Genomic DNA, 25,763 nt, shown 5'->3' on the forward strand with positions numbered 1-25,763 from the left:
GGTTCAGACGAAATATAATGCACCCCAAACAACAAAACATTCTTTTGCTGCGTAGAGGGTCATGAGGAAATATGTTGGAAACAGAACGACGAAGTCGTCAGTAGATCCAGACGAAGCCTACTATATTCGTGGCGTGAACACCGGTTCTATTAACTGACAGTTATTTTACAATATGACGCAGTACCACACCCATAAACTTTTAATGTCTATTGACTTTGGACGAGGAAGCGTACACCCTAATAACACGTCAACTGATCGTCAAGAAGCCTTTCTACAATGAGGCAGCATTACAGATGCGGAACATAAATATGCTAATTCTTTTGTTTTTCTTCAGATAAGAAGTAATCACATTCACAGCAACCGATCAACTTGTGTGTCAGATAATGAGGGAAATGACATGTTGTGCATTGTAAAGAGACAGATGGAGATATATGAGTACTCAGAACTGCTGCAAAGATTAGTATAATACATAACAATTAGCAATGTGTATCACTTTCCTCTCGGGAGATGAAATAAGAAACAGTAACTCGGAAAAACGTTTGTGGTTAACAAATCCACCATAGTTGTAAAATGTTTTCATTGACCAAAGTTTAACACGATATAAGTCGCTCAACACTATCAGAGATTCGGGTCTTAGTCCCACAATCAGGTGTATCTGAAATCTAAAGTAAAACTGTAGTTGGAACCTACTCTTTCAACCAAATTCAAAATTCGAAGAAGTAAACACTGGAATTTAGGAACTGATGAATCATATGAAATGATTAAAAGTAGCCTACCTAGCATCAGTAGGACGTCGAGTGCCTGTCCAGACAGCTAGTAGGCCCCACTATCAGTACGTGCAGAATGTCGTTAGACCCATTCGTTTGCCGTTTTTTCAACATAAATGTGATGTGTTCTTTCACTAAGATAACGCTCAACCATACACTGACCACGAAACTGAACGTGCCCTGCAAGGCGTGCAGCACCTCCTCCCGCAATCACGATCACCGGATTTGTCGTCAGTCGAACTAATGTGGGACATGATGAGACGAGAAGTGACTTATGTGACTTCTCAACCAACAACTCTTACAGAATTACGTTAACACATCGACCAGAAGTAGCATAACGACCTCAGGACATTATTCTCCAACTGGATGCCAGATTCAGCGCTTGCGTTGCCGTCCATGGAGGCTACACCGCGTACTAATATGAGTTTTTCATCATGTGGTGGACCGTCGCAGTTACATTCCAAATTGTGGCTACAGAGAGTCTCACGTTTGATTGCGCGGCATGGCAAAATGCCTCTTCTCCCATAGTTGCCATCGGGAATGCGCGCAATCTGTAAAAATAGACAGTATAAGGCATTAAGTGAAAGTAACGCATTAGACCGAAGGAAGTGCAGAACATCCAAAACCTATTAAAAGCATTGTAAAAAGTTATTCAACAGATTTTTATGCTTGAGCTTAACTTGCTCATTAAGAGAAGTGTCAGGACTGTTCAAACTACATTTGAAAATCTCGATATCTTCGTAAATGTTTATAACGTCAAGCCCCTAGGATAGATCCTTCTCAGTATTCCCTAGTTTATGATTATTTAATGGTAACTACGTAGACATTGCTGTTTTTAGCGTGTTAACGTTACAAGGCTCCTTAAGTCTAGTGTGGAAACATCTCCAGTTTGTCAAACGTAGCGGCAGTCACATTGCGGACACATAATACGATATATACCTGTTCTACTACATGGTTTGGATCCTTGTATTCATGGTGAATAAGACCTTGTCCATTATTATGGGGAATGAAGAATGCAGGATTACAATTTAAGTCCCTCAACCACTTTCCCACTTCCTTCGAAATAATACCATAATAGAGAATCATAACATACTTATCTCCTGCATCCTATGAAATGAGCGTGCTGCCTAAAAGCCCATTTTTGCTACGCTTTCTCTCCAATCGTTCTTTGATATCTTCCACAGTCTTCGTAAGATACCACTTAGAGTAGGCTAAAAGTATTGTTGTGTCCCATTTTTTATTTAAGTCCTCCTTATTTTGTGAGACTTCGTATAACTCGTGAAGCATAGATCTAAGGGCTGCTAATTTGTAGACTATTAGATTCATGGAAGAGCTATGTATTAGTTTATCCGTGTTTGTTGGCTTTGAGTAAATTTTAAATCCAGTCCCATCATTATGCAAAGTTAGTATCAAACAGATATACGGTAAAGTACCATCTCGTGGGAACTTCACAGTAAATGTGAGTGTAGGTGCTTTGTCATTCAGAGCCTTATGCAAATCTAAAAGCTGGTTCCTGTCTCCGTCATAAATGACAATTAAATGATGAATATACCTTCTACATTGCACTATTTCACCTTTGCATTGGGGGCGTGTTCAACAAAAAAATTGTCTGTCCAACTGTTACGTGTAAACGTTGGATAGTTTAGTTAATAATGAATAGCCCAATTCCAAACCCATATTCTGCTGCCATATTTCCTCACCAAAAATGAAGTGGTTAAATTTGAACGTCAGATACAGCAATTTAATAAATCATTAATTGTTTACTATGAACTTGTGGCTAAACCACAAATAATAATTTATAGCCTACTTAGGAAAATGACAGGGCATGTGGCAGCTAATGTCTTTTCTAATATACCATTTGGCTTGCCATCCAGTTTCCTCTGAGGACCGAAGAAGGTTATACATTGAGGTGACAAAAGTCATTGGATACTTGTTAATACCGTGTCGGACCTCCTTTTGTCCAGAATAGTGCAGCAACTCGATGTGACATGGACTCAATAAGCCGTTGGAAGACCCTGCAGGAATACTAACCCTTGCTGCCTTTATAGTTGTACATGATTCCGAAAAAGTTTCCGGTGAAGGATTTTGTACACGAACTGATCTCTCGGTTATGTCCAATAAAAGTTCACTTGGATGCGTGTCGGGCGATCTGGGTCGCCAAATGATGGGCTCAAATTGTCTAGATTGTTCTTCAAGTCATTCGCGAAGTGTTGTGGCCTAGTGACATGGCGCATTGTCATGCATAAGAACTCCATCGTTGTTTGCGATAATCAAGTCCATGAATCGCTGCAAATGGCGTCGAGGATGCCGGATGTAACAGTTTCCAGTCGATGATGGATTCAGCTGGACCAGAGAACCCAGTCCATTCCATGTAAAGACAACCTACACCATTAAGGAGCCACTACCAGCTTGCAAAGTGCCTTGTTCGGTTCATGGATTTGCGGGAGCCGGCCAGTGTGGCAGTGCGGTTCTAGGCCGCTACGGTCGCAGGTTCGAATCCTGCCTCGGGCATGGATGTGTGTGATTTCCTTAGGTTAGTTAGGTTTAATTAGTTCTGAGTTCTAGGTGACTTATGTCCTCAGAAGTTAAGTCGCATAGTGCTCAGAGCAATTTGAACCATTTGATTCGAGGGATCTGCACCACATTCGAAACCTACCATCTGGTCTTACCAACTGAAATCACCCATACATCTAGCTTCAACTATCACTTTGCGTTGAAAATCTTTTAATTCCGTCGTGCGACAATAGTCACGTCGGAAACGTTTTCATATGACTCACCGAAGTACAAATGACCGCAGTACGAATGCAGCGCCGTTTTACACATTGTGAACTCTGTACGACGGCCACTTCTGTATGTGCATGTCACAACATCATGATTTTTGTCGTCTTATTTTATGCTGACGCACTCGGATTTAAACATCCATCAAAAATGGTTCAAATGGCTCTGAGCACTATGGGACTCAACTTCTGAGGTCATCAGTCCCCTGGAACTTAGAACTACTTAAACCTAACTAACCTAAGGACATCACACACATCCATGCCCGAGGCAGGACTCGAACCCGCGACCGTAGCGGTCGCCCGGTTCCAGACTGTAGCGCCTAGAACCGCTCGTCCACTCCGGCCGGCTAAACATCCATCCCCAACACAATGATCGAAAACATTCATACAGTAAAGTATACATCAAAACTTGAGCTGGTCCTCTACAAAGACCTACGTACAGCGAGTACCAGAAATATATTATCCAAATCACTACTCCAAGACCGTCGTAAAACTCTGAGTTACTGAGTTGAGAGTAAGCTTATCTTCGTTCGTTCTGATTATCTGCTCCAGCTTGACCTCCTAATAGGTTCAAATGGCTCTGAGCACTATGGGACTCAACTGCTGAGGTCATTAGTCCCCGAGAACTTAGAACTAGTTAAACCTAACTTACCTAAGGACATCACAAACATCCATGCCCGAGGCAGGATTCGAACCTGCGACCGTAGCGGTCTTGCGGTTCCAGACTGACCTCCTAATACCATACACATATGACATCATATAGACGGAGCACTAGTAAAGAGGACATGGAGTCCAATTCGATGCGCGTCCCTGAATATTTCATGAATCTGTGGCTTCCCGTGGAGAGCCCGACAAGCGGGAGGATCGGCCGCGATTACATCTGCCGGCAACAGCGTCGCTTCCCGATGCGCGACTTCGTGACCGCCGCCGTTTCAGGCGTGTAACACCCGAGGCGGCGCCCGCATCTCGTCCGTTAATAACGGGCCGTAAGTGGCGCTCGTTTACGGCGGCGAGTCTCGCTGCCGCCTCAGCCCGGCTGGCGGCGAGTGCTGCCGCCTCGTCACAAATCAGGGGGAACCACCGCCACGGTCTCGTTAGCCGTGACGCGCATGCCAGCTGACAGCTTTTCCCTGCTGCGTGCCTCGAGTTTCTGGCCGTCCGAGTACGGCCGTCTCCATCAATTTAGGGTCTCTAATGCCCGCAATTAAAGGCGTTCTGTCGTCTCATTGATCACTATTGTCGGCTGAACATGCCGTTCTCTTCGTTCTGATCTTCCTTGACGCTAATTTGGGTGGGAAGCACACTCAGAAAAGCAGGCTGTAGACTGATAACTTAACGATCTTCCTAACGGAATAAGACGAGGTGGAGCAGTGGTTAAGCCACTGGGCTCATACACCGCCGGGAAAAAATTTGTGCATCTAGAAAGATGACGTCGATTTTGGTCCGATGACGGCACATGTCACAAAAAATGGTTCAAATGGCTCTGAGCACTATGCGACTTAACTTCTCAAGTCATCAGTCGCCTACAACTTAGAACTAATTAAATCTAACTACCCTAAGGACATCACACACACACCCATGCCCGAGGCAGGATTCGAACCAGCGACCGCAGCGGTCGCTATGCTCCAGACTGTAGCGCCTAGAACCGCACGGCCACTCCGGCTGGCGCATATGCGACCTGGGGTATAGTAGGTGTACTGAGATTTCACGTCGTTCACCAAGAGAGAGCGCTGTGGCAAAGCTACCAGAGCGACATCTGTGTCTACCCTCTATTATGGAATGCTCACAGCCAGAAGACTCAGTGTTATGGTAACGTGTGAAGCAAGCACGCAACCATGCCACATAGACGCACCGTGCCTCCTACAGCGAACTGAGCGAATTTAAAGGGGCCAATTGTGGCCTTACGAATGGTGGGACGGTCCTTTCGGAATAATGCCACCTAAGTTAGACGTGCTGCATCATTTGTGCAACGCTGTTGGTATGAGTGGTCACGCATACATCCTCACATCCCTTGACGAGTTCCTGTTCTCAGGACAGACGGCCACCAGGATAGGCGTGTCGATAGGACAGCAGTGGCAGATCTTACAGCTACCACAGCATTGACAAGACGCCTTCTGAGCACTGAGGTGTCCATACGATCTGTTGCGAAGTGGTTGCTATCAGTGAGACTACAGGCACGCACGCCTCTAGCCCATCTCATTCATGCCACAGCATCGACGTGCACGCCTCGCCCGGCCGAAGTGGCCGTGCGGTTAAAGCGCTGCAGTCTGGAAACGCAAGACCGCTACGGTCGCAGGTTCGAATCCTGCCTCGGGCATGGATGTTTGCGATGTCCTTAGGTTAGTTAGGTTTAACTAGTTCTAAGTTCTAGGGGACTAATGACCTCAGCAGTTGAGTCCCGTAGTGCTCAGAGCCATTTGAACCATCATTTGCACGCCTCGACTCGTGCAATCACAGGATCAGTTTGTAGATGGAATGGGTCGCCTGGTGTTCAGCGATGAAAGCAGATTCTGCCTGGATGCAAGTGATGGCTGTTTGCGAGGACGACGTAGACATGATGAGCGTTGGCCCCACCCCAGGCCTTCTGGTATGGGATGCGATAAGCTACAACCCTCGTTCACGTTTTGTGTTTGCGGAGGGGACACTAATCAGCTATCGGTACGTGCAGAACGTTGTTAGACCCATTAATTTGCCGTTTTTGCAACAGAAAGGTGATGTGTTCTTCCAATAAGATAACACTCACCCATACACTGCCCACGAAGCTCAACGTCCAATGCAAGGCGTGTAGCATCTCCTCCCGCAAGCACGATTTTCGGGCTTGTCGCCATTCGAGATCATGATGAAACGAGAAGTGACTTCTTCTCAACCAACAATTCATTCAGAACTGCTTGGAAAGGTCGATCAGAAGTGGTATAACGACATCATGACAGTATTCTCCGTCTGTACGATAGAATGGGTGCTAGATTCAGCGAGAGCGTTGCCACCCATGGAGGCTACACCGCGTACTAATATGAGTATTTCATCATGTGTCGATGCATGGTATCTCAAAAGCGTTTGTGCTACTGATCTGTAAATGTAATTATTTCATATTCTCCATGTGCACTGTCATATCTTGTGTGAATTGGAAACTTCTAAAAGGGTGTACCAATTTTATTCTGGCAGTGTATTTGTGAGAAGTGGGATTCTCCGACAATTCTAGTAAATGTCTTATACGAGATTTCCATAAAGTCACGTTTCAATTTCAGAAAGTCATAACGTGGAAACAAAAGATAGAGTACCGTGGTCTGGTGTGAAATTTCAAAGTGTTCCTTATAATATCAAGCCATGTTAATGTAACCACCTGTCAAAAGCACCAATAACCACATTATCCAGGGCGGATCGCTGCAGGAGGTGCACGGAGAAAGTCAGCGAAATTCTCGAAGGTACTGTTAGGAATATAGCGCCATGCACACTCCAGTACTTTGGCCATCTGCGCTTTGTTTCCCGGTTGGTGTCCATGACATGAACAGCCCGATCAAAGTAGTCCCACAGATTTTCGATTGGGCTTAAATCCGGGGAGTTGGCAGCCAGGTACTTTAAACTCATCTTGGTGCTCTTCAGATTACACACGTACACAGTGAGCTGTGTACCACGTTGCATTGTCCTACTCACAGATGTCATCGTGCCGAGGAAAAACAAACTGCAGATAGCACATGGACAAGGTCCACAAGATTAGATACATACTTGTGTTGATCGTGTTGATTCAAATGGTAGATGGCTCTGAGTACTATGGGACTTAACTTCTGAGGTCATTAGTCGCCTAGAACTTAGAACTACTTAAACCTAACTAACCTAAGGACATCACACACATCCATGCCCGAGGCAGGATTCGAATCTGCGACCGGAGCGGTCGCGCTGTTCCAGACTGTAGCGCCTAGAACCGCACGGCCAATTGTCCGATGGAGTATAGAAAGTAATTGGGCTGGAAAAGGCACCTGTTATCTCTCAGTGGACGTGAAGTTGCGGTATTTGCGTGAGAATTCTCGCCTTTGTCGCCAATGAACTGCAGCCAGCATGGGTGCATCAACCAGGTGCCTATTGTGGAGGTCCATGCGCAGCAACGGTTGTTGAGGAGGCACTGTTGGTAGCTCCTAGGCGGTCAGGTGCTCAATAGTTGTATGTCCATTGGCATGTACAAATCACTGCAACCGTCATTGACCCCTCTCATCTAAGGCCCTTGGTGCAACACAGTTGCCTCGGCGTCAGTTTTGGACAGCGCTATATTTACCATGCACGGTTTACTTTAACCATGGCGACATGTCAACAGTTTACAAACATAGCGGTATCAGGAGCGCTTACACCTTTGGCTCGAAAACCAATGATCGTGCCTTACAGATAAATCGCTCCATTTCCGCATTACGACAACGATTGTAGTTAGAATTATATTAACACCTTCAGCTGCTGACTGCGAAAATATTTGCCCCGACTGGGACTCGAACCCGGTATCTCCTGCTTACATGACAGACGTTCTGCGCATCTTTTTTTTTTTTTTTTGGTCGTTGCGGGCGTCACATGACATCCGTTAAGGTTCGTTTGTTGATCGTTACACTCAGTTTTTTTTTTATTACAGAGGCCAACCAGCTCTCTGACCGAACAAACTGAGCTACCGTGCCGGCTCATCTGAGCCACCGAGGGCACAGAGGATAATGCGACTGCAGGGACTATCTCTTGCACGACTCCCGCGAGTCAACATTCGCACCTTGTATGTCCACGCACTACATTCGTAGTGTCCCACCCCAACATACTCATTACTCACGGAAGACATTCTTACCAAGTCCCGTAAGAGTTCGGGGAAAATGTGTGCATCCGTACAGAAGAAGAAGGCCGTGGCCGGTATTGCCAGAACTATTGGTCTCGCGGGAGGCTTGTGAGAGATAGTCCCTGCAGTCGCACTAGCATCTGTACCCTCGGTGGCTTAGATGGATAAAGCGTCTGCCAAGTAAGCAGGGGTTCCTTGGTTCGAGTCCCGGTCGGGGTACACATTTTCACCTGTCCCCGTTGATTATATCAACGCCAGTCAGCAGCTGAAGGTATTAATATAATTCTAATTTCGTTCTAGACGGCTGCAGGTCATCAATGGTGTCTGTTGTTTCGGACATGTCCGAAATAACTGCCACCATATCCAAATAAGAATAACGATTGTAGTTTTCCGCGTTCCCCCTAAACGCGATGTATGCGCTCCGCTGTTAATACTGTCGCCCCTATGAATAGTCGACGTAGATGGTGGTCACGTTAATGCGAATGGACCATCTGGACCATGAAGACGCTGCGCTGATTTAAGATTCTTTGCAGCATTAATTTTTCTGAGTGCTTCACTAATTTATGCAAGAAGGACGTACTCCCGATTCTTGATGTAGTTAGACAAAAAACTAATACAAAAGGTGTAGCACATGGACAGCAAGGAGGCCATGCGATGAGACCATCACGACTCACCCAGCTCTCAGAAAATGTGTCATTCAGCACTACCCGCACGTTCAAACTACAATGCTGGGAAGCACCATAATGTTGTAAGATGATGGACGGCTGTAGCTCTTCGATCTGTCATAGTAGGAACTGTTCAAACACGTCCAGATAAACATTCTCCATTACGGCTTTCTATGTGAGGAAAACTGGACCTATCATCTTGTCGTGATTTAGGTCACATCAGTCATTAAATATTTTACTATCACTGATGTGTTAACGTGTTGTTTGGGATTTCTGACCTTCAGTTCCTAGTGGTGCAGCGATTCACATGACCAGGTGTGTGGAAAATCGGTTCATCTAAAAACAAGCACCTCTTCAAGTATTTTTAGCATCTATTGAGAGCAGTGTCAAACATGCTAATGCATGCTTCCGAAGACGATTATTTGACTGCAGTGCTACGACTATTTCCATTTTTTACGCAAACGACGTAACTGCTTATGTAACACTCTATCATTTTCGATTTTCACGCAAACACGCGTAACGGCTTACGTAACCCATTATGGACAGTTTATCGTGCTTCCTGCAATTCGCGTGATGCACGACGAATTCGCTTCTGTGGGGGAGGCGCTGAAATTAGTTTACTCTCTGTCAACACGCGCTGGATGTGCAGGGGGATGTCCATTTCGAGGAAGGTCTTCGACACTGTCCGTCAAAAGTTTTTGAAACATCTCAATATTTTCGCTTCGCCGGTGGTGCCCTCTCATACTAGTGTCGATAATTCCGCAGCACCAATGTCACAGATCTGAATTCAGCATACCAGATGAAACTCGACGCCTTCTGCTGGTCGTTCGCCATTTTTATGCACCCCATGTTAAATCGACATTAAAGGACGAAGGAAAAACTTTCAGACCCGAAGTTTTACAACAAACCACGATTATCGTTCGCTAACAGTTCCCAAGTTACGATTTTTTCAAGTGATAATGGAATTTTATAAGCAGTGGGAATTTATAGGCATCCTGTATAAACACACTGGACGAAAAGTGTATCGCTCCTCAACACACTTCATGCTAATTCCATGTACGATTACCTCTACACTTGACAATGACCAAAATTTCGCGAGAAGAAATTGCTCATCCTCTGACACTGAAGTGGTGTTTTTTGATGCAATTCCAAATAGCGTCACGACACAAGTCACGGTCGAATAACAGGTGCTAACAGATGACGACCGACGTGTAGTGGGTATTCAAATGGAAGTGCCGAACTTTCTTACAACTAGATGGTACGTATCAAAACTTCGTTAAACCTGTCTGGAAATAAATGTTTGCTCACATATGGCGCATTTTGCTTGTGTTATTAACTCAATAGTACAGGATGTCTTCCTCTTTACGCTAATTTCTCACATCTTATAGTTTATATTTGTCTCTACATACATTCTTCTGGCTATGAAGCTGCTGTCCTCCCTCAAGCATCAAATACTTTTCGAGTTGGTGTTGAGCTAGGATAAGAACAAGATTGTGACATAGCATTCTGCTGTAATTTTTCCAATGGCATTAATCAACAGGCACGTGCAAAGTGGGCCAAACATCCTTCCTTTCACATTCAGTCTATAAAAAAAATAAAAAAATGTATTCGGCAGGTTTTTCCAACAACTGGCAGTCAATAAGGACAAAGGATATCGGTCGACATAGCAAGCTTTGCGTGCCGGTTGCGGAGGAGTTATATCTGATTCAAATTACTTGACACTTGACGCCAGTCACTCGCCGCTACATTGTGGCCACATCGGCTGCTCGCTATCGGTCACTTATGGTTGAAACACAAACACGGCGGATCATTTCGCAAATACTGTTGATGTGTAACGCGTAGCAATGCTAAAAATGGACACCACGAGGTATGTTGGAAATCCGAGACGCTCTGTCGACAGCTGAGTTTTAGTTACCAATCACTAAACTGCGGCAGAAAACGCGTTTTGTAGCTTTGATTTTAAATCCATGTCGTAAGCTATATCCAACCCTGTGATGTGCAAAGTATCCGAGAAGATCACCATCAAAAGTCTCCGGCAGAACTAAAATAACTGTCGCTTTATTCATGGATATTAAACCTAACCTCTACGAGCAAACTCAAGACAGAAAAAAAATCTGTTTCAGCGCTAAAAGCAAACTGTAGTTTCAAGCTATCTTTGGTAACCTGAATGTATCCTCACAGTGACAACATGTGCTGCTGCGTTACCAACTGATGAGCAGTACTCGTAGGCCGTGGTTGCAGGTTATAGGCAACATAGTTGATTCCAAATCAAAATAGAATAATACGAAGAAAAATAAGTGCTAAAAATGTTAATACAATGATGAAAATGATGCGTCAAAGTATAATAAACTTAAAAAAATTCCTTAAATCCGATTAATTGAATAAAATAATAATGAAACTCTTTGATTATATTTATAAAAAAAAAGTTAAACCACATTCGACGAGGTTCGAACCTACGACCTCCTATATATAAAATTTATATATTAACCATGGAGCTATAACACAACATCCGGATAACTAGTTGTAGCTGAAGTAACCCAGTCGCATCGATTAATTGCAGCATTCAAAAAAGTAGGCTTCACACAATGTCTTGAAAAGCTTATCGAACGCAAGCCGATGTCTGTGATTATGGTATCTGCGTATGTGATGCTGAATCGCGTCTTGTACAGGTGTTTGAATTAGTGCTGCATATGAAACGTATGTATTTCACTGGCTACGCGGTGTGTGTGTGTGTGTGTGTGTGTGTGTGTGTGTGTGTGTGTGTGTGTGTCGTTTTTGATGTGATTATCATGTGTGATGAAATACGAAATTAAAGTGCATGACAGAAGATTCTGGATCCAATTACACCAAAAAAGAAAGCCGGACGAGGAACTCAAAGTGACCTGACCATTTGTTGTAGCACTTTGGCAGCGGCGTACGTTGCGGCCGTGATGTTGAGCGTTGTGATTGGGGGAAACGAGCTCCAACACCTGGAGCGTCAAGTACTGAGTAAATTTCATCGTAATACAGCGTTCCGACGAGCGGTAGATGGTGGAACACGAACAGGTGCTTTATCCATACGCACACATCGCGTGCAAACTCATTTGCCACAAGACGACAAAGTCCCATTAAAACTTTATAAATGGAATGTAAGAAGAAGTGTTGTACATCCGTAGCTCACACCTTTAATTATATTTACAGATTCGCACAGAATGGGATGCTAAACAATCGTGTGTTGCCAGATGCTAGTTCTAGAGCGATTACCTCAGCAGGGCTTCACATTCTGTTTAGTATCAATGTATGGTCAGGAAATCTAGGTGTCAGACATACACCGTAAAAGAAAATTTAACATGACTATTTGTCAACAACTTTGGTGTGGGAAAATCCCCGCGATACTGCAAAATATTACACTTCCAGAAAGACAGCCGCATTGTACCAACACTCTACGCCTGAAATGACAGCACCAAACACTAACTTTTAATAAGAGCCCTATTGTTCGGGAAAGCCCAGTAGCATGACATACCCGTTCATCCGGCCTCAGTCCATTAGATCTATAGCCCTGCAGGTGCACGGTCATTGACTAGTAATCGAAACACCCTCGATTCCGGGTTCGAACTCTGCCACTGCTTAAATTTCTAACAAAAGTAATCAGCAATGACGGTTGAAGACTGCCAGAGTAAGAAGTCACCCTCATCCTGCCAAACGCTTTGTCAAAGAGGTACAGGGCACGTTTTTGCCCTTGCGATGGGCCACTGCGCCAAAAGGTGGAAGAATCAGCAGTGACCAACGGCATAAGAAGCTAAGCTAATTTATGGCTCTCAAGTCAGTCGCCAGATAATGTTTACAATATTTACTCAAGGCAACTATTCTACGTCGCCAGTTGGTGGCTGGTGATTGCTGCTGGGAAGGAGCAACTACTAGTGTCTGCCCCCAGACGGCCTGTTACGCGAACCTTGTTTGAAATCTTGGCTACCAGTAGGGGGCTCTGCACATGTTAATATCTGGAAGCAACTCTATCAAACTTGCACGACCCTCAAACGAGGCATCTGACTCGTGCGCCGAGTTCGACAGCTCGCGACGGGTGAGTTGAGCTCCGTCCTTGCCGGTAAGAGGCTATTTGGTTTCGTCTCTGGTGGAGAAAAGGAAGTGGGTTGCGCGAAAACTGGAAGAGGGCAGTGGGATGGTGTGTCGGGCCCGCCTAGTCCTGCCCTGGCTGCACTTGTTCGCACAGTACCCGGGTTCCCCTCAGAGAATTTGTCGCGATTCGGCGAAGACCACCGGTCGTGTCGCTTCACACCTTCACTGCAGTATTTTACCGGGTTGCGAGTCAACGCCTTCCTCGCGTTCTTGGTGAAGGAAAGTGCCCGGTTCCTCTTTTTTATGTATATGGTAAGCGTCATTTGTATGTTCTCCATTGACTTGTCTACATTTCCCAATGTTGGTTGTATTTGAAGCGGCTTGGGGCTCATCTTTCGATTAGTTTTTAAAATTTTGTTGGGCTGCACTGCCCCATTATCATTTAATGTGATTTTGAAAGGTTTGCGGCACATGCTCAACTCCGTCCCGTGGGATAATTGGCTTATATTCAGGGTAAACATTTTTAAAAGTTATATTGATTGGCGACTCCATAGTGTCCTGTGCACTACGACCAGATAATGGGTATATTTGGAAAGAGAGACAGCACTGGTCGTATATTTTTGTTTATTATCGCAAAATCGATTTTCGGTCACTTAGTGACCATCTTCAGTGCTGTAATATATAATTTAAATTAGTAAGCACTGGTGTCAATAAGCTTACGGCGATCACATAGACTTATTGACACCAGTGCTTACTAATTTAAGTTATATATTACATCACTGAAGATGGTCACTAAGTGACCGAAAATCGATTTTGCGATAATAAACAAAAATATACGACCAATGCTGTCTCTCCTTCCAAATTTTTAAAAGCCTTTAGGTACTCAGTTTTTAGTGAAATTCAGGCTGTTGTTTTGGTGGTTTAATTTGAAGCCTGGAAACTGTGTCATATTCTAAATCACATATTGTCACTATGTTGATCCTTAGAAATGAGATCTGATTTATATAGTGGCACTCACTTCTTTCTTGTAGTCAATAAGCTTTTTCTTTCTCCTTAGATACCACAACGACCTTTAAGAAAAATTAGCAGAATCTCTTATACGATGCTTGCCTCTGTGAAATCGTAAGTAAACTGTGCTAAAAGTAGTTCCATGAGGACAACTGAAATTCTTAAAAACTCTGGTTTGATCATTAAGCTAATAATAGACGGTTGGTTTATCCTGGGTTGTGGATGCTAGTTTCAAAGCTGCTTCTGCACGTATTAAGATTGTGGTCGTATTGGTTCTACATTTAAGATACTAGTAATTTTGATCCTTGGACGGTAGCAATTCCGGCTTTGCGTATCTCGTTCGGACCTGTTAACTTTAACTAGCATCACGAGGCGGGTTAGCAATCAGTGGCGCTTTAGTCTTAATATGGTTCTATTTCCTTTAGAGTGGGGACAAGGGTTTTGCTTTTATTTGATCAGTTCACTGCTGTGTATGTGGAACGTGCCATTTGCGTCCAACAATACGACAGGAAGCAGCAGGGCCATATTTACCACACACACACAGCTTGTGTTAAACAATGTTTATTAGCTTGCACAATTTAATAACAATAAACTCGGTAAATTTAACAAGCACAATAAAAGCCTTTCTTAAACCCCTGTTGAAATCTGCATAACAAATGCATAAAACATTAAGAAAATTTCGGTTGGTACAAATACTTAATGCAATCAAAACTTACCAGACTCTGAATCCGCAAGACTATCCTGTACAATGACTTCTCTTCTGCAATATAAATTCATACCAGCGTATAACATTAAGGCATAACATAACGCACACAAGTAACAATAAGGCAACTTCTAAAACTTGAACGCTCGGCAATGAAGACACTGGGCACACGAACTTCTGACTAAGGAATAATCCAGTTTATGCCAGTACAGGTAGACACTAATTAAATGACAAACAATTAAAAAAACTGCGCCTCACCATCAATACATTCCCTGAGAACATACGCACATGAAACCCTTCTTTATAAGAATTAAACTTCACAATAAGCACACAAGGTACAAATATGACACAAACGGCTCTTAAGGGAATACAGAATTAATAAGGCGGTGCCTCCAGCTATCTGATCGCGCACTAATTACAGAGTGACCCAGTTTTACAAGTTTAAATTCATATTTCGAGCGGAAGGTTCATTCGCCAAGGCGGCGGAGGAACGAGCTACGAAGATTAACCACCTGACAGATAGATGCCACTGCCTGAAGATGTCATTTCCTAAAGATAGATGCCATTGCCTAGAATTACAGATAACAGTGGCACATTCTAATACTTGTTTAAATATGATTCTTAGCGAGACAAGGGTTTTCAGCTTTTCACAGCTTTCTTCCCCAGTCTCTGTAACAGTAATTTAATTCTGGGTTTTTGGAGGTAATACTACTAAATCAATTATTCACTCATTCCACCATTTTTAGTTATTCTACTGCTCGTACTTTTCCCATGGGTACTAATGCAACAAGGCATGCAGAAGAGGGTCTCTGAAACTGGCACATTACACAGAAAGGTACTTGAAATACTGCAACTTCAAAGAAGTTAGTCTGGGACGAAAATCTCACGATCTTAAGAGTATTACCTGCAAATTGCCCACACGTTGAAATGTCGGGACAGTTAATGAACTGTAAACACTGCACAACTATGGATTCATGAGCGTCAATATTTACACATTACAACTCTGAACGGGCTACAAATCTGCGTTCTGGGGATAGCTTCTTAGACTAGTAGTGAAACCATGCTGGGTTCGAAACTAGCCACGGCTTAAATCTTGATAAAACGTACCAGAAATGGCAACCGAACACTTCCAGTTAAAGAAGTCACCCAGATTCTGTCAAAAGCCTTGGCGAAGAGGGCGGAGGACAGACGTTCGGGACATACTCTTGCCCTTGTTGTGGGAAACTGCCCGTAAAATGTGGTTCATTTAGCGTTGATAAAAGGTTAAAGGAAGCAAATGGCAATGAAAACCACTGCATTAAAGACACATAATTTGTGTCCACAGAAAATATGGACCGTATCTGAAAAAGTGTCATGACGACATTTCCATTGGCAAAAGCTTCCGGATTATTTCTCTAATCAGATCCGCGGGAGAGGACAGCCAAGGGATATGTGACTATGAGAAAATTACCAACGAAATGGTAACATTATACGAGTCGGGACGTGGGATGGTAGAAGTCTGGGTATGGTAGCGAAGCTAGACTATCTGTAAATGCAAATGCAAAGACTCAAACTTGATATAATGGGGACCAGCAAAGTTAAATGTGAAGAACGTAAGAATTTCTAATCAGAAGAACTTAGACAAATAGCAACGGCAGCATAAAATGTGATAGAAGGAGTAAGATTCGTTGGGAAAAGGAAAGAGGAACACAGAGCTATAATGAACTCTTCAGTGATAGGGTTGTTCTCTTCGGATTCGAGTGGAAACCAACACAAATAACAAAAGTTCAGGTATACATTCCATCGGGACAAACCGAAGTTAAAGATTTAGCGGCAGTGTATAAGGATATTGAATGAGTAATTCATTAGGCCACGGGGATTATAACGTAAAATCATAGAAGATTGGTACGTGGTAATAGGGGAATGAATGAAAGACAGTTACAGAAAGCTTGGTAGTAGGAATGAGAGAGGAGAAATACTAACTGAGGTATGTAATAAATTTCAGTTCTAATTAGGAAAATACTTCTAAAATACCAAAGGAGGAAGAGTTATACTTACAAAGAGCTGGGAGACACAGGAAGACTCAAATCAATTTACATCAGGGTTAAGGATTCGGAAATCAAATACTGAACTGTAAAGCAAGCCCAGGAGAAAATTTTGACTTTGATCATATTTTAGTAATGGGTGAAGGGTACATTGAAGTTTATAAGAATAGCCGTGAAGAATCAATGTGGAATGAAGAGGGTTACTGAAGTATCCAGGACCGAGAAGATGCTGTTAATTTCTGTATGGCAGTAGATACTGCAATAAATAACACCAAAGTAGGCAGTTCAAGGCATGTACGTCTCTAAAAGGATGGTTTCACAGACAGGCACAGGTAGAAGGATTGTAAGTGGGAAACAAAGCCTTAGGTAACACAACTACAGTAGCAATTCAGTCGAAGAGGAATGGCCACCTTTAAAAAAGGCAGCCATAGAAGCTAGTCAGAGAAACGTAAGTATAAGATAGGTAACTAACAAAGATAACGTTCGGTAACACAGGATATACGTAAAGTGGAGGAAAAAGAAGAAAGTACAGGGAAAAGCGGGAGTAAAGTACTAAAAGTCACATGAGAATTAAATAAATAGGAAGTGCAGGGAATCTAACGTGAAATGAAATGGTTGCAGAAAAAACGTGAAATAATCGAAAAAGAAATGATCTTCTGTCTGAAGGACTGATGAAGCATACAGTAAAATCAAAACAAACGTAAGTGAAACTTCCTGGCAGATTAAAACTGTGTGCCCGACCGAGACTCGAACTCGGGACCTTTGCCTTTCGCGGGCAAGTGCTCTACCAACTGAGCTACCGAAGCACGACTCACGTCCGGTACTCACAGCTTTACTTCTGCCAGTACCTCGTCTCCTACCTTCCAAACTTTACAGAAGCTCTCCTGCGAACCTTGCAGAACTAGCACTCCTGAAAGAAAGGATATTGCGGAGACATGGCTTAGCCACAGCCTGGGGGATGTTTCCAGAATGAGATTTTCACTCTGCAGCGGAGTGTGCGCTGATATGAAACTTCCTGGCAGATTAAAACTGTGTGCCCGACCGAGACTCGAACTCGGGACCTTTGCCTTTCGCGGGCAAGTGCTCTACCAACTGAGCTACCGAAGCACGACTCACGTCCGGTACTCACAGCTTTACTTCTGCCAGTACCTCGTCTCCTACCTTCCAAACTTTACAGAAGCTCTCCTGCGAACCTTGCAGAACTAGCACTCCTGAAAGAAAGGATATTGCGGAGACATGGCTTAGCCACAGCCTGGGGGATGTTTCCAGAATGAGATTTTCACTCTGCAGCGGAGTGTGCGCTGATATGAAACTTCCTGGCAGATTAAAACTGTGTGCCCGACCGAGACTCGAACTCGGGACCTTTGCCTTTCGCGGGCAAGTGCTCTACCAACTGAGCTACCGAAGCACGACTCACGTCCGGTACTCACAGCTTTACTTCTGCCAGTACCTCGTCTCCTACCTTCCAAACTTTACAGAAGCTCTCCTGCGAACCTTGCAGAACTAGCACTCCTGAAAGAAAGGATATTGCGGAGACATGGCTTAGCCACAGCCTGGGGGATGTTTCCAGAATGAGATTTTCACTCTGCAGCGGAGTGTGCGCTGATATGAAACTTCCTGGCAGATTAAAACTGTGTGCCCGACCGAGACTCGAACTCGGGACCTTTGCCTTTCGCGGGCAAGTGCTCTACCAACTGAGCTACCGAAGCACGACTCACGTCCGGTACTCACAGCTTTACTTCTGCCAGTACCTCGTCTCCTACCTTCCAAACTTTACAGAAGCTCTCCTGCGAACCTTGCAGAACTAGCACTCCTGAAAGAAAGGATATTGCGGAGACATGGCTTAGCCACAGCCTGGGGGATGTTTCCAGAATGAGATTTTCACTCTGCAGCGGAGTGTGCGCTGATATGAAACTTCCTGGCAGACTAAAACTGTGTGCCCGACCGAGACTCGAACTCGGGACCTTTGCCTTTCGCGGGCAAGTGCTCTACCAACTGAGCTACCGGTAGCACTTGCCCGCGAAAGGCAAAGGTCCCGAGTTCGAGTCTCGGTCGGGCACACAGTTTTAATCTGCCAGGAAGTTTCATATCAGCGCACACTCCGCTGCAGAGTGAAAATCTCATTCTGGAAACATCCCCCAGGCTGTGGCTTAGCCATGTCTCCGCAATATCCTTTCTTTCAGGAGTGCTAGTTCTGCAAGGTTCGCAGGAGAGCTTCTGTAAAGTTTGGAAGGTAGGAGACGAGGTACTGGCAGAAGTAAAGCTGTGAGTACCGGACGTGAGTCGTGCTTCGGTAGCTCAGTTGGTAGAGCACTTGCCCGCGAAAGGCAAAGGTCCCGAGTTCGAGTCTCGGTCGGGCACACAGTTTTAATCTGCCAGGAAGTTTCATATCAGCGCACACTCCGCTGCAGAGTGAAAATCTCATTCTGGAAACATCCCCCAGGCTGTGGCTAAGCCATGTCTCCGCAATATCCTTTCTTTCAGGAGTGCTAGTTCTGCAAGGTTCGCAGGAGAGCTTCTGTAAAGTTTGGAAGGTAGGAGACGAGGTACTGGCAGAAGTAAAGCTGTGAGTACCGGACGTGAGTCGTGCTTCGGTAGCTCAGTTGGTAGAGCACTTGCCCGCGAAAGGCAAAGGTCCCGAGTTCGAGTCTCGGTCGGGCACACAGTTTTAATCTGCCAGGAAGTTTCATATCAGCGCACACTCCGCTGCAGAGTGAAAATCTCATTCTGGAAACATCCCCCAGGCTGTGGCTAAGCCATGTCTCCGCAATATCCTTTCTTTCAGGAGTGCTAGTTCTGCAAGGTTCGCAGGAGAGCTTCTGTAAAGTTTGGAAGGTAGGAGACGAGGTACTGGCAGAAGTAAAGCTGTGAGTACCGGACGTGAGTCGTGCTTCGGTAGCTCAGTTGGTAGAGCACTTGCCCGCGAAAGGCAAAGGTCCCGAGTTCGAGTCTCGGTCGGGCACACAGTTTTAATCTGCCAGGAAGTTTCATATCAGCGCACACTCCGCTGCAGAGTGAAAATCTCATTCTGGAAACATCCCCCAGGCTGTGGCTAAGCCATGTCTCCGCAATATCCTTTCTTTCAGGAGTGCTAGTTCTGCAAGGTTCGCAGGAGAGCTTCTGTAAAGTTTGGAAGGTAGGAGACGAGGTACTGGCAGAAGTAAAGCTGTGAGTACCGGACGTGAGTCGTGCTTCGGTAGCTCAGTTGGTAGAGCACTTGCCCGCGAAAGGCAAAGGTCCCGAGTTCGAGTCTCGGTCGGGCACACAGTTTTAATCTGCCAGGAAGTTTCATATCAGCGCACACTCAGCTGCAGAGTGAAAATCTCATTCTGGAAACATCCCCCAGGCTGTGGCTAAGCCATGTCTCCGCAATATCCTTTCTTTCAGGAGTGCTAGTTCTGCAAGGTTCGCAGGAGAGCTTCTGTAAAGTTTGGAAGGTAGGAGACGAGGTACTGGCAGAAGTAAAGCTGTGAGTACCGGACGTGAGTCGTGCTTCGGTAGCTCAGTTGGTAGAGCACTTGCCCGCGAAAGGCAAAGGTCCCGAGTTCGAGTCTCGGTCGGGCACACAGTTTTAATCTGCCAGGAAGTTTCATATCAGCGCACACTCCGCTGCAGAGTGAAAATCTCATTCTGGAAACATCCCCCAGGCTGTGGCTAAGCCATGTCTCCGCAATATCCTTTCTTTCAGGAGTGCTAGTTCTGCAAGGTTCGCAGGAGAGCTTCTGTAAAGTTTGGAAGGTAGGAGACGAGGTACTGGCAGAAGTAAAGCTGTGAGTACCGGACGTGAGTCGTGCTTCGGTAGCTCAGTTGGTAGAGCACTTGCCCGCGAAAGGCAAAGGTCCCGAGTTCGAGTCTCGGTCGGGCACACAGTTTTAATCTGCCAGGAAGTTTCATATCAGCGCACACTCCGCTGCAGAGTGAAAATCTCATTCTGGAAACATCCCCCAGGCTGTGGCTAAGCCATGTCTCCGCAATATCCTTTCTTTCAGGAGTGCTAGTTCTGCAAGGTTCGCAGGGGAGCTTCTGTAAAGTTTGGAAGGTAGGAGACGAGGTACTGGCAGAAGTAAAGCTGTGAGTACCGGACGTGAGTCGTGCTTCGGTAGCTCAGTTGGTAGAGCACTTGCCCGCGAAAGGCAAAGGTCCCGAGTTCGAGTCTCGGTCGGGCACACAGTTTTAATCTGCCAGGAAGTTTCATATCAGCGCACACTCCGCTGCAGAGTGAAAATCTCATTCTGGAAACATCCCCCAGGCTGTGGCTAAGCCATGTCTCCGCAATATCCTTTCTTTCAGGAGTGCTAGTTCTGCAAGGTTCGCAGGAGAGCTTCTGTAAAGTTTGGAAGGTAGGAGACGAGGTACTGGCAGAAGTAAAGCTGTGAGTACCGGACGTGAGTCGTGCTTCGGTAGCTCAGTTGGTAGAGCACTTGCCCGCGAAAGGCAAAGGTCCCGAGTTCGAGTCTCGGTCGGGCACACAGTTTTAATCTGCCAGGAAGTTTCATATCAGCGCACACTCCGCTGCAGAGTGAAAATCTCATTCTGGAAACATCCCCCAGGCTGTGGCTAAGCCATGTCTCCGCAATATCCTTTCTTTCAGGAGTGCTAGTTCTGCAAGGTTCGCAGGAGAGCTTCTGTAAAGTTTGGAAGGTAGGAGACGAGGTACTGGCAGAAGTAAAGCTGTGAGTACCGGACGTGAGTCGTGCTTCGGTAGCTCAGTTGGTAGAGCACTTGCCCGCGAAAGGCAAAGGTCCCGAGTTCTTGTCTCGGTCGGGCACACAGTTTTAATCTGCCAGGAAGTTTCATATCAGCGCACACTCCGCTGCAGAGTGAAAATCTCATTCTGGAAACATCCCCCAGGCTGTGGCTAAGCCATGTCTCCGCAATATCCTTTCTTTCAGGAGTGCTAGTTCTGCAAGGTTCGCAGGAGAGCTTCTGTAAAGTTTGGAAGGTAGGAGACGAGGTACTGGCAGAAGTAAAGCTGTGAGTACCGGACGTGAGTCGTGCTTCGGTAGCTCAGTTGGTAGAGCACTTGCCCGCGAAAGGCAAAGGTCCCGAGTTCGAGTCTCGGTCGGGCACACAGTTTTAATCTGCCAGGAAGTTTCATATCAGCGCACACTCCGCTGCAGAGTGAAAATCTCATTCTGGAAACATCCCCCAGGCTGTGGCTAAGCCATGTCTCCGCAATATCCTTTCTTTCAGGAGTGCTAGTTCTGCAAGGTTCGCAGGAGAGCTTCTGTAAAGTTTGGAAGGTAGGAGACGAGGTACTGGCAGAAGTAAAGCTGTGAGTACCGGACGTGAGTCGTGCTTCGGTAGCTCAGTTGGTAGAGCACTTGCCCGCGAAAGGCAAAGGTCCCGAGTTCGAGTCTCGGTCGGGCACACAGTTTTAATCTGCCAGGAAGTTTCATATCAGCGCACACTCCGCTGCAGAGTGAAAATCTCATTCTGGAAACATCCCCCAGGCTGTGGCTAAGCCATGTCTCCGCAATATCCTTTCTTTCAGGAGTGCTAGTTCTGCAAGGTTCGCAGGAGAGCTTCTGTAAAGTTTGGAAGGTAGGAGACGAGGTACTGGCAGAAGTAAAGCTGTGAGTACCGGACGTGAGTCGTGCTTCGGTAGCTCAGTTGGTAGAGCACTTGCCCGCGAAAGGCAAAGGTCCCGAGTTCGAGTCTCGGTCGGGCACACAGTTTTAATCTGCCAGGAAGTTTCATATCAGCGCACACTCCGCTGCAGAGTGAAAATCTCATTCTGGAAACATCCCCCAGGCTGTGGCTAAGCCATGTCTCCGCAATATCCTTTCTTTCAGGAGTGCTAGTTCTGCAAGGTTCGCAGGAGAGCTTCTGTAAAGTTTGGAAGGTAGGAGACGAGGTACTGGCAGAAGTAAAGCTGTGAGTACCGGACGTGAGTCGTGCTTCGGTAGCTCAGTTGGTAGAGCACTTGCCCGCGAAAGGCAAAGGTCCCGAGTTCGAGTCTCGGTCGGGCACACAGTTTTAATCTGCCAGGAAGTTTCATATCAGCGCACACTCCGCTGCAGAGTGAAAATCTCATTCTGGAAACATCCCCCAGGCTGTGGCTAAGCCATGTCTCCGCAATATCCTTTCTTTCAGGAGTGCTAGTTCTGCAAGGTTCGCAGGAGAGCTTCTGTAAAGTTTGGAAGGTAGGAGACGAGGTACTGGCAGAAGTAAAGCTGTGAGTACCGGACGTGAGTCGTGCTTCGGTAGCTCAGTTGGTAGAGCACTTGCCCGCGAAAGGCAAAGGTCCCGAGTTCGAGTCTCGGTCGGGCACACAGTTTTAATCTGCCAGGAAGTTTCATATCAGCGCACACTCCGCTGCAGAGTGAAAATCTCATTCTGGAAACATCCCCCAGGCTGTGGCTAAGCCATGTCTCCGCAATATCCTTTCTTTCAGGAGTGCTAGTTCTGCAAGGTTCGCAGGAGAGCTTCTGTAAAGTTTGGAAGGTAGGAGACGAGGTACTGGCAGAAGTAAAGCTGTGAGTACCGGACGTGAGTCGTGCTTCGGTAGCTCAGTTGGTAGAGCACTTGCCCGCGAAAGGCAAAGGTCCCGAGTTCGAGTCTCGGTCGGGCACACAGTTTTAATCTGCCAGGAAGTTTCATATCAGCGCACACTCCGCTGCAGAGTGAAAATCTCATTCTGGAAACATCCCCCAGGCTGTGGCTAAGCCATGTCTCCGCAATATCCTTTCTTTCAGGAGTGCTAGTTCTGCAAGGTTCGCAGGAGAGCTTCTGTAAAGTTTGGAAGGTAGGAGACGAGGTACTGGCAGAAGTAAAGCTGTGAGTACCGGACGTGAGTCGTGCTTCGGTAGCTCAGTTGGTAGAGCACTTGCCCGCGAAAGGCAAAGGTCCCGAGTTCGAGTCTCGGTCGGGCACACAGTTTTAATCTGCCAGGAAGTTTCATATCAGCGCACACTCCGCTGCAGAGTGAAAATCTCATTCTGGAAACATCCCCCAGGCTGTGGCTAAGCCATGTCTCCGCAATATCCTTTCTTTCAGGAGTGCTAGTTCTGCAAGGTTCGCAGGAGAGCTTCTGTAAAGTTTGGAAGGTAGGAGACGAGGTACTGGCAGAAGTAAAGCTGTGAGTACCGGACGTGAGTCGTGCTTCGGTAGCTCAGTTGGTAGAGCACTTGCCCGCGAAAGGCAAAGGTCCCGAGTTCGAGTCTCGGTCGGGCACACAGTTTTAATCTGCCAGGAAGTTTCATATCAGCGCACACTCCGCTGCAGAGTGAAAATCTCATTCTGGAAACATCCCCCAGGCTGTGGCTAAGCCATGTCTCCGCAATATCCTTTCTTTCAGGAGTGCTAGTTCTGCAAGGTTCGCAGGAGAGCTTCTGTAAAGTTTGGAAGGTAGGAGACGAGGTACTGGCAGAAGTAAAGCTGTGAGTACCGGACGTGAGTCGTGCTTCGGTAGCTCAGTTGGTAGAGCACTTGCCCGCGAAAGGCAAAGGTCCCGAGTTCGAGTCTCGGTCGGGCACACAGTTTTAATCTGCCAGGAAGTTTCATATCAGCGCACACTCCGCTGCAGAGTGAAAATCTCATTCTGGAAACATCCCCCAGGCTGTGGCTAAGCCATGTCTCCGCAATATCCTTTCTTTCAGGAGTGCTAGTTCTGCAAGGTTCGCAGGAGAGCTTCTGTAAAGTTTGGAAGGTAGGAGACGAGGTACTGGCAGAAGTAAAGCTGTGAGTACCGGACGTGAGTCGTGCTTCGGTAGCTCAGTTGGTAGAGCACTTGCCCGCGAAAGGCAAAGGTCCCGAGTTCGAGTCTCGGTCGGGCACACAGTTTTAATCTGCCAGGAAGTTTCATATCAGCGCACACTCCGCTGCAGAGTGAAAATCTCATTCTGGAAACATCCCCCAGGCTGTGGCTAAGCCATGTCTCCGCAATATCCTTTCTTTCAGGAGTGCTAGTTCTGCAAGGTTCGCAGGAGAGCTTCTGTAAAGTTTGGAAGGTAGGAGACGAGGTACTGGCAGAAGTAAAGCTGTGAGTACCGGACGTGAGTCGTGCTTCGGTAGCTCAGTTGGTAGAGCACTTGCCCGCGAAAGGCAAAGGTCCCGAGTTCGAGTCTCGGTCGGGCACACAGTTTTAATCTGCCAGGAAGTTTCATATCAGCGCACACTCCGCTGCAGAGTGAAAATCTCATTCTGGAAACATCCCCCAGGCTGTGGCTAAGCCATGTCTCCGCAATATCCTTTCTTTCAGGAGTGCTAGTTCTGCAAGGTTCGCAGGAGAGCTTCTGTAAAGTTTGGAAGGTAGGAGACGAGGTACTGGCAGAAGTAAAGCTGTGAGTACCGGACGTGAGTCGTGCTTCGGTAGCTCAGTTGGTAGAGCACTTGCCCGCGAAAGGCAAAGGTCCCGAGTTCGAGTCTCGGTCGGGCACACAGTTTTAATCTGCCAGGAAGTTTCATATCAGCGCACACTCCGCTGCAGAGTGAAAATCTCATTCTGGAAACATCCCCCAGGCTGTGGCTAAGCCATGTCTCCGCAATATCCTTTCTTTCAGGAGTGCTAGTTCTGCAAGGTTCGCAGGAGAGCTTCTGTAAAGTTTGGAAGGTAGGAGACGAGGTACTGGCAGAAGTAAAGCTGTGAGTACCGGACGTGAGTCGTGCTTCGGTAGCTCAGTTGGTAGAGCACTTGCCCGCGAAAGGCAAAGGTCCCGAGTTCGAGTCTCGGTCGGGCACACAGTTTTAATCTGCCAGGAAGTTTCATATCAGCGCACACTCCGCTGCAGAGTGAAAATCTCATTCTGGAAACATCCCCCAGGCTGTGGCTAAGCCATGTCTCCGCAATATCCTTTCTTTCAGGAGTGCTAGTTCTGCAAGGTTCGCAGGAGAGCTTCTGTAAAGTTTGGAAGGTAGGAGACGAGGTACTGGCAGAAGTAAAGCTGTGAGTACCGGACGTGAGTCGTGCTTCGGTAGCTCAGTTGGTAGAGCACTTGCCCGCGAAAGGCAAAGGTCCCGAGTT

Source organism: Schistocerca americana, chromosome 4, assembly GCF_021461395.2.
Source record: "Schistocerca americana isolate TAMUIC-IGC-003095 chromosome 4, iqSchAmer2.1, whole genome shotgun sequence".
Lineage (NCBI taxonomy): Eukaryota > Metazoa > Arthropoda > Insecta > Orthoptera > Acrididae > Schistocerca > Schistocerca americana.